This window comes from Orcinus orca, chromosome X (genome assembly GCF_937001465.1).
Source record: "Orcinus orca chromosome X, mOrcOrc1.1, whole genome shotgun sequence".
Classification (NCBI taxonomy): domain Eukaryota; kingdom Metazoa; phylum Chordata; class Mammalia; order Artiodactyla; family Delphinidae; genus Orcinus; species Orcinus orca.
In genome coordinates, this window is record NC_064580.1 from 96,221,278 (window position 1) to 96,234,601 (window position 13,324).

The window sequence follows — 13,324 nt, forward strand, 5'->3', positions numbered from 1 at the left end:
GCCCTTGCTTTCCACTAAAACTCTTCTATCTGAGATCATAAGCCTTTATGGCCTTTTCTTTGACCCAAATATCTACTCCTTCCAACCTCCCCTTTTCCCCGGTCAGCTTGTGCCACTATGACCAGTTACTGGAACTTTCCCTTCACCAGCTCCTGAGACTGTCTCACTCCCTTGTCACATCCACTGGGATTAGTGTCTAATCCCAGTGTCCAGTCTTAGTCTATTGAGAAAATCTCTCAGATCACTCAGATTTGGGCCACAGAAATCCCATGGTCTCTGTTATAACTGTGCTCTCAACAGCATCGCTCGCTTATTTTCTGTCTTTCACCGGCTCCTCCACACGCTGCCCTCAGAAGTCATATGCCAAAGCTTTACCGCCCTCCCCAAACTTCCTGTCCAGTCTATTCAAACTTCCAGTCCTCTCCACTTTCAGTAGATGTTCTCCCAATAAATGACTGGGGAAATACAGACTTGCTGGTGTGAATTTTCCCCCAGCGACCTCTCTCCACTTGATAAGTTTCTTTAACCACGCCCATCTTTAGGTTCCTCCCTCCCATCTTGGAGGGAGTGGTGTTCCTCCAGCACATGGCTGGTCCCACACCCCCGTGTGGTTGGTGTGGTTGCCTCGCATCCCTTCCACCTCCTCTGGAACCTCATCCCATCAGTAAGTCCCTTGTTTATCTGGATTTTCAATGCTTCACTACTGGCTTTTCAGTCTTCCCTATTCTAAAAAACTTTAACTCCACACAACTCCATCTTTCATCCTCCCTGTCAGCTAAGCATCTTTAAAAAATAGTTCAGGGCTTCCCTGGTGCCGCAGTGGTTGAGAGTCCGCCTGCCGAGGCAGGGGACGCGGGTTCGTGCCCCGGTCCGGGAAGATCCCACGTGCCGCAGAGCGGCTGGGCCCGTGAGCCATGGCCGCTGAGCCTGCGCGTCCGGAGCCTGTGCTCTGCAACGGGAGAGGCCCGCGTACCGCAAAAAAAAAAAAAAAAAAAAGTCCAAACAATATTTCCTGAATTTCAGTTCTTTGGACATAATAAGTTTTGCCTTATTCATTATAATCACCTGTATTATTATATATGTAATATTTGATCTGTTGATTTTTTTTTTTTCCTAAGATATATTTGTTTTTAAGAGAAGCCTTATACTCTCTGTGAAATCCTGGATTCAGTACACTGGTTATCTATTTTAATACACCTTAAATATATAACTTTTAAATTAAAAACAAAATGTTTACTACCTGAAATCACCTCATGAATAGGACATCTTTATTGGAGTATAATTGCTTTACAATGGTGTGTTAGTTTCTGCCGTATAACAAAGTGAGTCAGCTATACATATACATATATCCCCATATCTCCTCCTTCTGTGTCTCCCTCCCACCCTCCCTATCCCACCCCTCTAGGTGGTCAGAGAGCACCGAGCTGATCTCCCTGTGCTATGCGGCTGCTTCCCACTAGCTATCGGTTTTACGTTTGGTAGTGTACATATGTCCATGCCACTCTCTCACTTTGTAGGACGTAACTTTGAGTGACTCTTGTCTGCATCTGATGAGCCCTCTTTTTAGTTACGTTTCATTCATCAGAATGTTGCCATCTGATGTCTACACACACTGCCCACCTCTTCGTGGAAACAGCACTTCTAAAGATTACCAACAACTGTGTGACCAAATCTCTCTCAGGCTTCATCCTGCCCGCACTCTTTGCTACGTTGGATGTTGTTGAACACTCCTTTTTGGAATGTTCTACTCTCAGGGCTTCCAACATCCCCCCCTGCCCCCGCTCCCACTTGCCCACCTCACTGACCATGCCTTCCCAAGTCTCCTGCAGGAGTTCTCTTTCCTCTGTCCTCCAAGTTGTTGATTTCCCCCAGAGTTCTGTTCTGGCCTCACCTCTCGCTCTGCTACTCCCGGCATGGTCTCATGTGCTTACACAATTTAGCCACCAGTCTGTGCAGCGATGGCCACCACATTGCCCTCTGCAGCCCGGAATCTTAGGAGATTCCTTTTCATGTTGTTAACTCAAGCATCTCCACCTGAATATGTCAAGCATACTCAAGATATGCTTGATACTCAAGATATCATATCAAGATAGTCAAGATATCATAAGCTCATCTTGTCTGTGCGCACTTATTATCTTCCCCATCAGCTCTGCTTCTCTTCCTGCGGCTTTTGACAGGTAGCACCACCAGTCACCCCAGGCAGAACCTGGGAATCATCCCTACCCTCGCATCTATTTCATCCATTCATCTAACACATACGTCTTCATCCGTTTGGGCTGTCATAGCCAGATACTACTGACTGGGTAGCTTTTAAACAACAGAAATTTATTGCTCATAGTTCTGGAGGCTGGGAATTCTGAGATCAAGTCACCAGCATGGTCACCTTCTTGTGAGGCCCCTCTTCCTGGTTCCTAGCTGGCCCCTTCTCACTGTGCCCTCACATGGTGGACGGGATTAGGGATCCCCCTAGAGTGTCTTTTATAAGGGCACTAATCCCATTCATGAGGGCTTCACCCTCATGGCCTAAGCACCTCCCAAAGGCCCCACCTCCTAATACGTTCACATTGGGGGTTAGAATTTTACCACATGAATTTTGGGGGACACAAACATTCAAACCATAGCAACATATTTACACGTGCCCTTTTTCTGCCAGCCTCTGCGCTGGCCACTGGGGGGCCCTGATGAGCGAAAATCAGACCCCACCCCTTCCCTCATAGAATTCATAATGTAGTGGGGGGAGCCAGATGTGAATTCAGTAATCACACAAATGGACATATAGTTAGAACTGAGCTAAGTACTCTGAAGGAAAGGAACGTGCTTTTATGAGAGCCTAGAACAAAACAAGCTGACTTAGTATGGAAGTTCTGGGGAGAGTTCCCTGAGGAAGTGACATTTCAACAGAGATCTCAAGGATGAGTAGGAGTTTACTAGGTAAGTGTAGGATTAAGGGAGGTGAACCCTTGTAACTGGACAAAATGGCAGATATGCCAGCACCTCAGCAGGAGGGAGAACTGGAGGGAGGGCAGATGACCCTGGGCCTGAGGGGCAGATATGGAGGGCTTTGTGGTCAGGGGTTTGGCCTTTATTCTAAGAGCTGTAGAAAGCCAGTGAAAGTTTTAAGAAGGGGCATAGCATCAGCTTGTTTTTCCTATTGATTCTTTTCTTGTGTAATTCATTGATATAGCTCTGTATCCAAGATACAGAAAGCCATTCTGTGAAAAAACACCTTCCCACCCCTTCCCGCATTCACAGCAACAAGTCCACAGGTTACCACCATTGTTGTTTTTGGCATATCCTCCCAGAATTTCTCTTTTTTTGTATATATAAGTAAGTTTTTAAAATATTTTATTTTCTTCTTAACACACACATCCCCAAATAGCATACCACACAACTGTTTTGTTGCTGTTACTATTTTGCTTAGCACTGTGTCTTAAAGAGCTTTCCAAGTAAGCCCATAGGAAGCTTTCTCATTCACAGCAGCATGCGTTCTGTTGGGTGGATGATAAAATACAGGGTAATAAAAATGGCAACACTTTATGTAGCACTGTGATGTACCATTGTTTCAAGCTCTTCCCATACATTAACTCATTGAATCCCCACCACAATCCTCTCAGGTAGGTGTTATGTCATCTCCGTTTTACAGGTGAGGAAACATGCTCAGATAGTAAGTAGCCGAACCGGGATTTGAACTCGGCGGTGCAGCTTTTAGACACAACACAAGGCTACAACACTCTACTGTAATTTATCTATCCCATCTCCTCTTGATAGACATTTAGGTTGTTTCCAACCTCTCACTAATATAAATAACACTGCACTGAACGACCTTGAACCTATGCCATTTTGCAGGTGTGCAAGTGTGTCTAAAGGGTACATCCCCCTAAGTGGAATTGCTGAATCAAAGAGTATATGCATTTGTAAATGTGACGGATAGTTCCAAACCCAGAAACGTTATACCAATTTAAGTGCTCCTTAGCAATGTGGAAGAGTGTCTGTTTCCACGCAGCCTCACCAAAAGAGGCTTTTGGCTTATTTCCAACCTTTCCACTTTTTGCGCATCTGATGGGTAAAACTGATGGTTTATTGATCTAGTTTTAATTTGAATTTCTCTTACTTTGAGTGAGGCTGAGCCTCTTTTTACATGTTTCAATTGGCGTTTGATTTCCTTGTCCTTGAATTATGTGTTCCTCTCATGTGCTCGTTCTTCTCATTGTTGCTTTTGTTTTTTACAAGATTAAATCCTGGGAGCTCTTTACAAATAGGAGTTGGCCCTTTGGGATGCGACCTGCAGATATCTTCCCCACTTTTGTCATTTGTTTTGTAACTTTGCTCATGGTTTATTTTTGCCAGGTAGGATGTTTACATTTCCATGTAATGTATCAATTATTTTACGGCATCTGAATTTTGAGTCATGGGTAGAAGGCCCTTCCCTACTCCAACGTCATAAAAAATATATATCCCATATTTTCTTCTGCTATGTTAGTAGTTCCATTTATTTATTTTTTATTATTATTTTTTCACCTTTAAGTCTTTTATCCACTTGGAATTTGTCCTGGTATTAAAGGGACCAGCTTTATTTCCAGATGGTCTCTCATTTGTCCCAACACTGTTTATCAAATAGTCCGGCCTGATCAGATCTGCTTGTGGAAAAGATCGTGCCGGTGCTGTGGACAGAGGTCACCATGTTCTCCTACTTTTACCTCCTAGATGGCTCTCACGGCCATCCCCTTCTTGCCGTCTCTAGGGCCACAACCTTGGGCTGAGCCACCATGGCAGTTGGCTCTGTGTGATCTCCCTGCCCCCAGCCTCCCCCACTCCTCCTAACAGCCCTTTAGCCCTGGCAACTCCCAAAGCTGTTTCTAAAGCCCACATTGGCTCATAGCACTTCCCTGTTCGGAAACCTTCAGTGATTCCCCCTTGTCCCAGAGCACTGTGCGTCCTCCCAGGGGCACAAAAGACCCTGTGTGCCCTGGCCCTGCCCCTTTCCCTTCGTGTTCCTCCTTTCCTTGTTCTCTGCACTCTGGTGATACCCAAATCCTTAGGGTCCCCTGAGTTTACTGTGCAACTTTCATGGCTCTGTGCCCTTGAAAATGCCATGACTTCTGGCAGGAATACCCATGTCTAGCTTGTTGGCCAGGAAAGCATGCCTTCTTCAAAACTCACCTCCGCAGTCACCTTCTCCAGGCAGCCCTCTTATTCTGTGGCTGAACTTGTCACACTGCAGTGCAGGTGTCTGTTTACATGCCCGTCACTCTAAGGACAGGAATTTTTCTTTCGTTCTCGATATCTCAGGGATGAATGAATGACTGTATATCCACACACTACGCATTGCACATATCCTGTTATACATCTTACAAGCTAATGTTTATTGTGCACTTTCCATGAACTGGGCACTGGGTAAGAGTTTTACAAGATGATCTTGATCTCACTGAATCCGCACAAAGTTCACTAGACCTACGGGGCCCATGACGTTGGATGTGGGGAAAAAAAAATCGCGTTTTCATTTGCATTAACTCCAACTGAAATACAGCATTTCCTTCAGTTCTGAATCGCAGACAGCAACACACAGTTGCATTTGCAGTACGTGGCATGTTGTCGTTAATATAAATCACAGATATTTTCTACTGATTACAGCTGCTACAGATAATCTTTTTTTTTCTTTTTTGCGGTACGCGGGCCTCTCGCTGTTGTGGCCTCTCCGGTTGCAGAGCACAGGCTCCGGCCGCGCAGGCTCAGCAGCCATGGCTCACGGGCCCAGCCGCTCCGCGGCATGTGGGATCTTCCCGGACTGGGGCACGAACCCGCGTCCCCTGCATCGGCAGGCGGACTCTCAAACACTGCACCACCAGGGAAGCCCCGAGTTTTTGTTTGTTTGTTTGTTTTTTCCAGATAATCTTGAAAAATCATTTTCACTTCATCATCACCTCAATATTTAAAGACATTTATTATTTAAAAGTATTTTGCTAACTGTATTTTGATAGTATTTTTTCTTTTATAACCCTGTATCTTTTATTTTAGATATTTATATTTAAAATATACTTAATATATAAATATAATATATTTAATATGTAATGTATTTTAGATATTTATATTTTAAAAGCTTTATTCTGAGAGAGGGCCCCAAACAGCCCAAGGGATCCAAGGTACCCAAGGGTTAGACACCCCTGCACTAGAGTTTAAACTGGCATTTGAAACCAGGCAGGCAGGCGTCATGACCACACTGCATGTAGTTGCTGGATGTGACAGACTGTGGGTTCGAATCCTGGTTCTGGCACTTGGGCTAGTGCCTTCATCTTTCTGTGTCTGTTTTCTCATTTGTAAAATGAGGATTAGTAGGTGTGTTGTGAGGGGTCAGAGAGCTCATATATGTAGAGTATATAGAACAGTGCCTGACACATGGTAAGTGCTGTGTATTGTTCTTATTATTAACCACTTATACTGCCTCTCGTTAATTTCGCATCTGTCTTCCAACTAGACTGTGGGCTCTTGGGGTCAGGGTTGTACCTTGCTGACTTCTAAAGCCACAGGCTTGCAGATACGAAGTGCGTGTTTGTCAGTGGATTTAACACTGCTGACACCCCTCCTCTTAGATGCCCGTTTCTCCTTTGAGCCCCACGACACCCCTGTCTCCAGGTTCTCCTCCTTCTCCGGCTGTTTCTCCTCCGGCTCCTCTGTCCTGCCTGCCCCAGAGATCCTGGCATTCCCCATCTATAGATGCGGGCCCGAGAAACGCCACAGGTACTTCAGATTAAACATCTGCAATCAGCTTCCTCAATTCCATGCTCCTCCCTCCAACCTGCTGTTCTTCCTCTTCCTCTATTTCTTATCTTAGTGGCTCCACCAACCATCCAGTGCCAAAATCCAAGGCAGCTTCCCGGACCCCCTCCTCTGCCTCATCCCCTATACCAATCGGCTCAGAAGTTCTGAGGATCCAGATTCTCAAAATGCTTGCCAGTTTGGCCCCCAACCCCCTGTCCTAGTCCAGGCTCTCAGCGTCCATTGCTGGGACCAGTACTTTGATTCTTCTCTCATCTCCCTGCCCCCTGATTGCCCCTACCTCCCACGCAGTCTCTCCTGCATCCAGTCTCCAAAATACCTTTCTAAAGAAAGCAAATTGATCAGAATTCACTCCGCTGCTTAAAATTCCCATACAGGATGAAGACCAAACTCCTTTATGTGGCATTCAAGACTGTTCACAATCTGACCCTTGCCTTTCTCTTGGACCCAATTTCCCATCACTTAAGAGTTTAACTCCCGTTACTGTTCCCTTCAAAGTCATACCTGCGCCCCCTGTCCCCTGCCCAATACACAAACCAGCTTCTCTACTTTGGACCTGGCAAACTCAGTGTCCTCCTCTACAAGTTAGCGCAAAGGTGCTACCTCCTCTCTGGATCTGTGTCAGACTTTCCTAGGCAGCCTAAGGCACATTTTCCTGGAAGTTCCTTATACTTTTTATATTCCATATCTAATTGTTTATCTGTGCTTCGCCACTAGGTGGCAGTCTCGTCTTTTCATCTTTTCAGGAGATGAAGCTGTATTGGGTTGGCCAAAAGGTGTGTTCAGGTTTCGTTCGGGTTTTTCCATAACATCTTAGGGGAAAACCCGAACGAACTTTTTGGCGAACCCAGGAGAATTAAAATCATATTTTATCGTAATTTAAATTAATAATAAATCCTTAAATTAATAATAGTGTTTATTATAATTAAGATGCTATAGGAGCAAGGGAGAGGATGAAGTCTTCTGAGGCCACACGGTTTTGGTCTGGGTAGCCATGGGCGGGGGGATTGGCTGCGCCTAATGCATAGGGAGCACAGAAGGAAGGAGCATATTTTAAGGAGGAAGGCGATTTTACTTGAGTTTAAGGCAATTCTAGGCTCTCCAGGTTGAGATGTCCAGGAGGCCATTGAATGGAATATTCTGGAGCTGTTCAGGGGAGTCTGGGCTAGAGGCTGTCTTTGATAGCTTCGGTATAAAGGTGATGGATATAAACATGGGAGTGGGCTTCCCTGGTGGCGCAGTGGTTGGGAGTCCGCCTGCCGATGCAGGGGACGCAGGTTCGTGCCCCGGTCCGGGAGGATCCCACATGCCGCGGAGCGGCTGGGCCCGTGAGCCATGGCCGCTGAGCCTGCGCGTCCGGAGCCTGTGCTCCGCAACGGGAGAGGCCAGAGCAGTGAGAGGCCCGCGTACCAGTAAAAAAATATATATATATACCAAAAAAAAAAAAAAAATTAAACATGGGAGTGATGAGATGATCCAGGGTAACTGTGTAGGTGGGGAGGAGATAGAACTTTGAAAAAGGCCTTGTGGGACATGAACCTGTAAATAATAGACAGGAAGAAGAAGGTAAGGAAATTGTAGGAATGGTCAGAGCAACAGAGGAGTGGCTGGTTGTTGTTCTGGAAGCGAAGGCACTAGCAATTGTCATCAAAGGACTAGTGATCCAGAGTGCCACATTGTTTCAGAGGGCTCCAGGAAAGTGAGGTCATTGGCGATGTGAGGATGGGACAGAAGCACTTAAGGACATTAAGGAAGGAGGGGTGAAGGGCTTTGCAGAGTCAAGGGAGGGGTTTATCTCCCCTGCTTTCCCCTCTTCCCCCTCCCTCTCTGCCCATGGCTTGGGGCACATTCAGGTGCTAAGATGAAAGCCGGTCATGAGAGGGCACATTAAAGGCACTGGGAGAAAGGGGAGTGAATGACTCAGGTGATGACAACCGCTGAGGATGAAAGGGCTTGATGGTAGACTGAGAAGGGTAATGACAAGAGGAGTAAGTGCTGTGGGAAATGAGAGAAGGAGATAAGTCTAGACTGTTCCCAGTGCTGTCCAGTGGAATGCTCTGTGATGCCAGAGGTATTCTATATCTGCCCTGTTCATCATGGCAGCCATGAGCTCCAGGTGGCTCCTGAGCAGATGAAATGTGGCTCGTGCGGCCGAAGCACTAGGACTGGGGAATTTCGAATTTAACTTTAAGGAACTTGAATGGCAGTTGAAATAGCTGCTGCTATATTGGACAGCGCAGCTCTTCTTCAACCTTCTGGTTGGTGGTTAGCACTGAGGGGACCGCTCCTGAAACAAATTTCCTTGCATTCTTCCAGTACTGGTTTGTCCGGTTACCCCATTTTCTCCAGGAGGTCTCAGCAGCCTGAGTGCAGAAGCAGAACATCTGGCTTGAGGGATCCATTCAAGGTTGGGGCTTTGGAAGTAAGGTCAGTGGTGTTGAAGACCCAGAAGTCAAGGGATGTTCGGGACAGAGTTTTGGTAACCATGCCTTTGGGTTTCCAACCAAGGGTGGGTCCCCCAAGGAACAGTAAGAATGAGAAACAGAGTGCCACTTTCATATTAGCTGAGCAGGCAGCCAGGGCCTCAGTGTAGGCGGGGCTGGGCTAGAGCTTGCAGCTTTGGTCTGGACACCTAAGTGAGCTTCCTCCTGTGGATCCTAAGAATCTAAGGTGGCCAGATCTGTAGAGCAGGCCTCAACTTATTTCCCACCCAGTCAAAGGAGCTGAGAAGCTAGGGTAGAGAGGAAGGTCTACTGAACAGGCCTGGGTGCCCAGAAAGACAGGTTCTTCTGAGATGTGCATGATGAAAAGTACGTGCTGCCCATTATGAAGCTAGACTGTGTGGTTTCAAATCTTGGTTCTGTCGCTTAGTAGCTGTGTGACCTTGACTAAGTTCCTTAACTTCTCTGTGCTTCAGTCTCCTCATCTATAAAATAAGAAGAATAGTACAGGTGACTCTTGAACAAGGCGGAGGTTAGGGGTGCCAGTGCCCTGCACAGTCAAATGTATAACTTTCGACTCACCCCCATACTTTAACTGCTAATTGCCTGCCGTTGACCAGAAGCCTTACCAATAGCATAAACAGTCTATTAACACATATTTTATGTGTTATATATGTGATATACTGTATTCTTACAATAAAGGAAGCTAGAGAAGAGAAAACGTTATTAAGAAAATCATCAGGGAAGAGAAAATACATTTACAGTGCGTAATACGTATTTATTGAACAAATCCACGTATTAGTGGATCTGCACAGTTCAAACCCGTGTTGTTTCCGGTTCGGCTGTACTTCCTCAGAGGGTTGTAATGCGCATTAAATGTCTTAATGTATGTAAAGCGCTTCTAAGAGTGCCTGCCCCTTAGTTCGCACTACATAAGTTTGCTGTTGTTAGCATGATTTCTTCTTGCTAATGTGTCAGCACTCGGCCTACAAACCTATGAAACGTGGTCTGCGGGGTTTCTTCTCACGTCAGCAAGCTAGGGGATGAGCTATTGAGTGGGGAGGTAGAAGTGTGGGGCAGGAGGGATGAAGAGTGCCCTATGCCCACCAGGGAAGAAATCCTTGTGGGGAGGAAAGGGGCACCAAGGGGTCGGAGGTCACGAGGAAGTCCACGGGCACATGCACGGTAGGAATGAGGATGTGAAAGCTGAAAGTCTGGGCAGCTGTGGTCAGATGCTCCTGTGTGAGGTGGGACAGTTGGCGGTGCTGACCGAAGCCAGTTGTGTGGAGCGAGGTTTAGTAGAGGTGCAGATCGGCAGGCAGAGTCGACAAGGTTCACCGGACCATGAGGTTAGGGTGTTGGAAGTGGCACCCGCGTGGATGTTGAAATCTCCCAGGATGCTGGCAGCAAAAGGCCTAATGTGGAAAAGGAAGACTGGGATGAATCTGATAGTGACCTGGAGGACAACGGGCGACAACGTTGAGGGAGAGAGGCTGACGCTTGAAAGACGGAGAAAAGAGAAAACATCTAGAAGCAATCGTGGGGGCTTAGAGGACCTCCCCAACACTCAACCGCATACCCCCCACCCCCCCGCCAAAAAAAAAGCTTGCTGTGAGAAAGAATTGCTCAGAACAGCCAGAGGGAGAAGCAGTGTCCTCAGAGGAGAGCCAGGTCTCCTTAGGGTGAGGAGGGAGGTGGAAGGGCCATTCCGTGCAAGGGCGGCAGGTACAGAGGGATTTGTTGCTGCTAGGGTCGCCATCATGGGTTTCCAACGGATGGCTTGGAAGGCAGCCAACTTGAGGACCTGCAGGGCTGGTGGTGCAACTCCCCACTCTGGGAACTCCCTTTTCTCCATCCCTGTGGGGTTTTTTTGGTTGGTTTTTATTTAAGCACGGTTTCTTAACCTGGGGTCCACAAATAGGAATTAAGGGGTCCACTAACTTGGACGAGAAAAATAATCACATGTTTGTTTTCACTAACCTCTAGCAGAAACGCAGCCCATGAATGTAGGTATGAGCCATACCTGCGGATTTGTTGTCAGTAGCAATCGCAGATGGCTTCCTATCACGTTACAGTCGTGGCAGACAGCTCAGAATACTGTTTATGCTCATCACTGCTTTGAAATTACGGTAGTTGCCTAGCTCTTATTATTAAACACATTAATAAAGAAACGTACGTACTATATTACAAGTCTGTTTAAATATTTTGATAACCGTGTTTTAACGTCATTTATAACCCTTTGCCTCTTATTTTATGCATATAAAACCTTGTTCTAAGAAGGGTTTCACCAGTGTCCTCATGTTTTCTGAGGGGTCCCTGCCAGGCACAGGAAGGCTAACAAGCCCCACCTCCAGGCTGCTTGGAAACCCCTTTAGGTTTCACTAGAGGGCGCTCTTGTTTCAGACTTGGAGAACAGTGGACTCTCAGGCTTGACCCAGGTGACAAGGTTGTTTTGAAGTCCAAGCAAATCATATGTCCTCTGGGGACACCTCAGGAAACTGGGGTGTAAGAACCCCAGTGTTGTTTGATCCAGGCAAGCCACTTCTCTCTTGAGTGGGCTTTATACTTATCTCCTGCAGGATGAGGGCTGGGACACAGCCCCCGTGCTAGCTTCTAGGACAGTTAAAGCCAGAGCACTTTGGCCTGTGACGTCCCCAAGTTTTCATGCCGACCTCAGTTCCAGGTGGTGTCCCCTGTTTCTCTCCCACCCAATGTTAGCCCACTGCCCCACTTGTCTGTCTAGCTTTAGGATGCTGGGAAGGTTCTCTTTCAATGGCTTCCCAGTTCCACTTTGCTGGTCAGGCGAGGGGCAGGAGGAAGGATAAGGGACTCAGGTAGATTCTGAAGGCTCCTGATGGGTTAGGGGGTTAGAGGGAAAAGCTAGGGAATTTGAGAAATTGGCCCAGGGCTGGTCCTTGTGCAGGAGGGTGGGTCGGTGAGTTTCTGAAGACTGTGGGATTTTCGCTGCTGAAGAGGAAGTATTTGGAGCTCAGGAGTGCTTTGTGGGAGCAGGGAATTAATGAATTCAAGGAGCAGTATCTGCCCCTGTACCGGTAGCTTTCCCCGGACCTCTTGGTACCTCTTGCAACTCCAGAATTCCCCCTAAGGCAGTGTGGTTGGAGGACCTAGCATCGATCACCTGAGGTGCTTGTTCCTAAGATGGAAATTCCGGGGTCCACCCAGATCTCCTGGATTCTAGTCTCTGGTGCAGGGCCCAGGAATCTGCATTTTCCATAGGTTCTCTAGGGCAAGGGTTCTCAAAGTCTGGTCCTTGGACCAGCGGCAGCAGCCTAACCGGGGAACCTGTTAGAAACGCAAATTCTCAGATTCCTGATTCTAGGCCCCCCTTCAGACTTACTGAATCAGAAACTCTTGGGTGGGACCCGGCAAAGATGCCTTTTAACAAGCCCTCCAGGGGATTCTGATGCCAGCTCATGCTTGAGAGCCACCCGCCAGGGGATTCTGGTACAGACTGAAGGTTTAGCCTCACTGCCTCAAACGATCCAAGAGCTGGTTACCCCTTGCTGAAAGCTCACCAGAGACCCAGCAAGTACTAACTGTAGAACGTGTGTGAGGCACGGGGCGGGTTATGTTTAGTAGCACTTTTCCCTAGAGTATCTCTGTGCTCCTTTAGCTCTTCTATCCCTACAGTGCTCCTGCAAGGAGCAGAGAGCCTGAGAATTCCCTGCCAGCAGGACTCTGACGCACAGAGGGATTTTGATCCACACAGGTGGTCACACAGCAACTTGAGAAGAGCAGAAGCTGGGACCTGGGTCTCTGGACTCCAGTGCTTGTTTGCTAGGCCAGGTCTACCTCTTGGAGTCTCTGCGAGCTCAGGGTCCTCACTCTGTGTGCTTTGGGCAGAGGGCTGGCTCTCTGATCCTCATGGATGAAGGTGGGTCTTTACGTTGCCTTAGACGTAGGCTGGGTGGCCCAGTCAGCCTCCACTAGGCAGTTTGAGGGTGAAGCCTGGCCTGAGTGGGCTCTCCAGCCCCTCAGGATAGAAGGTCAACCAGGTGGACCTTCCACATGGACACCCAGCTTGGGACAGCCTTATACATTAAGCAGACTAGAGGGTACAGTTCATTTGATCCAATGCCTGGAAGAAA

At 47.4% G+C, this 13,324-nt stretch overlaps 1 protein-coding gene across 14 annotated transcripts in view; it reads left to right on the forward strand.

The window, feature by feature from the left end:
• The window catches only part of TMEM164 (transmembrane protein 164), a 179,465-nt gene that overhangs the window by 132,102 nt on the left and 34,039 nt on the right, over positions 1–13,324 (forward strand). The window contains exon 6 of one of the 14 annotated variants that reach the window (XR_007474985.1): positions 9,091–9,201. The exons of the other annotated variants lie outside the window; for them this stretch is intronic. The gene's annotated coding sequence lies outside the window, so the exon portion shown is untranslated. The remainder of the gene's footprint in view (positions 1–9,090; positions 9,202–13,324) is intronic. 14 annotated transcript variants of the gene reach the window in all.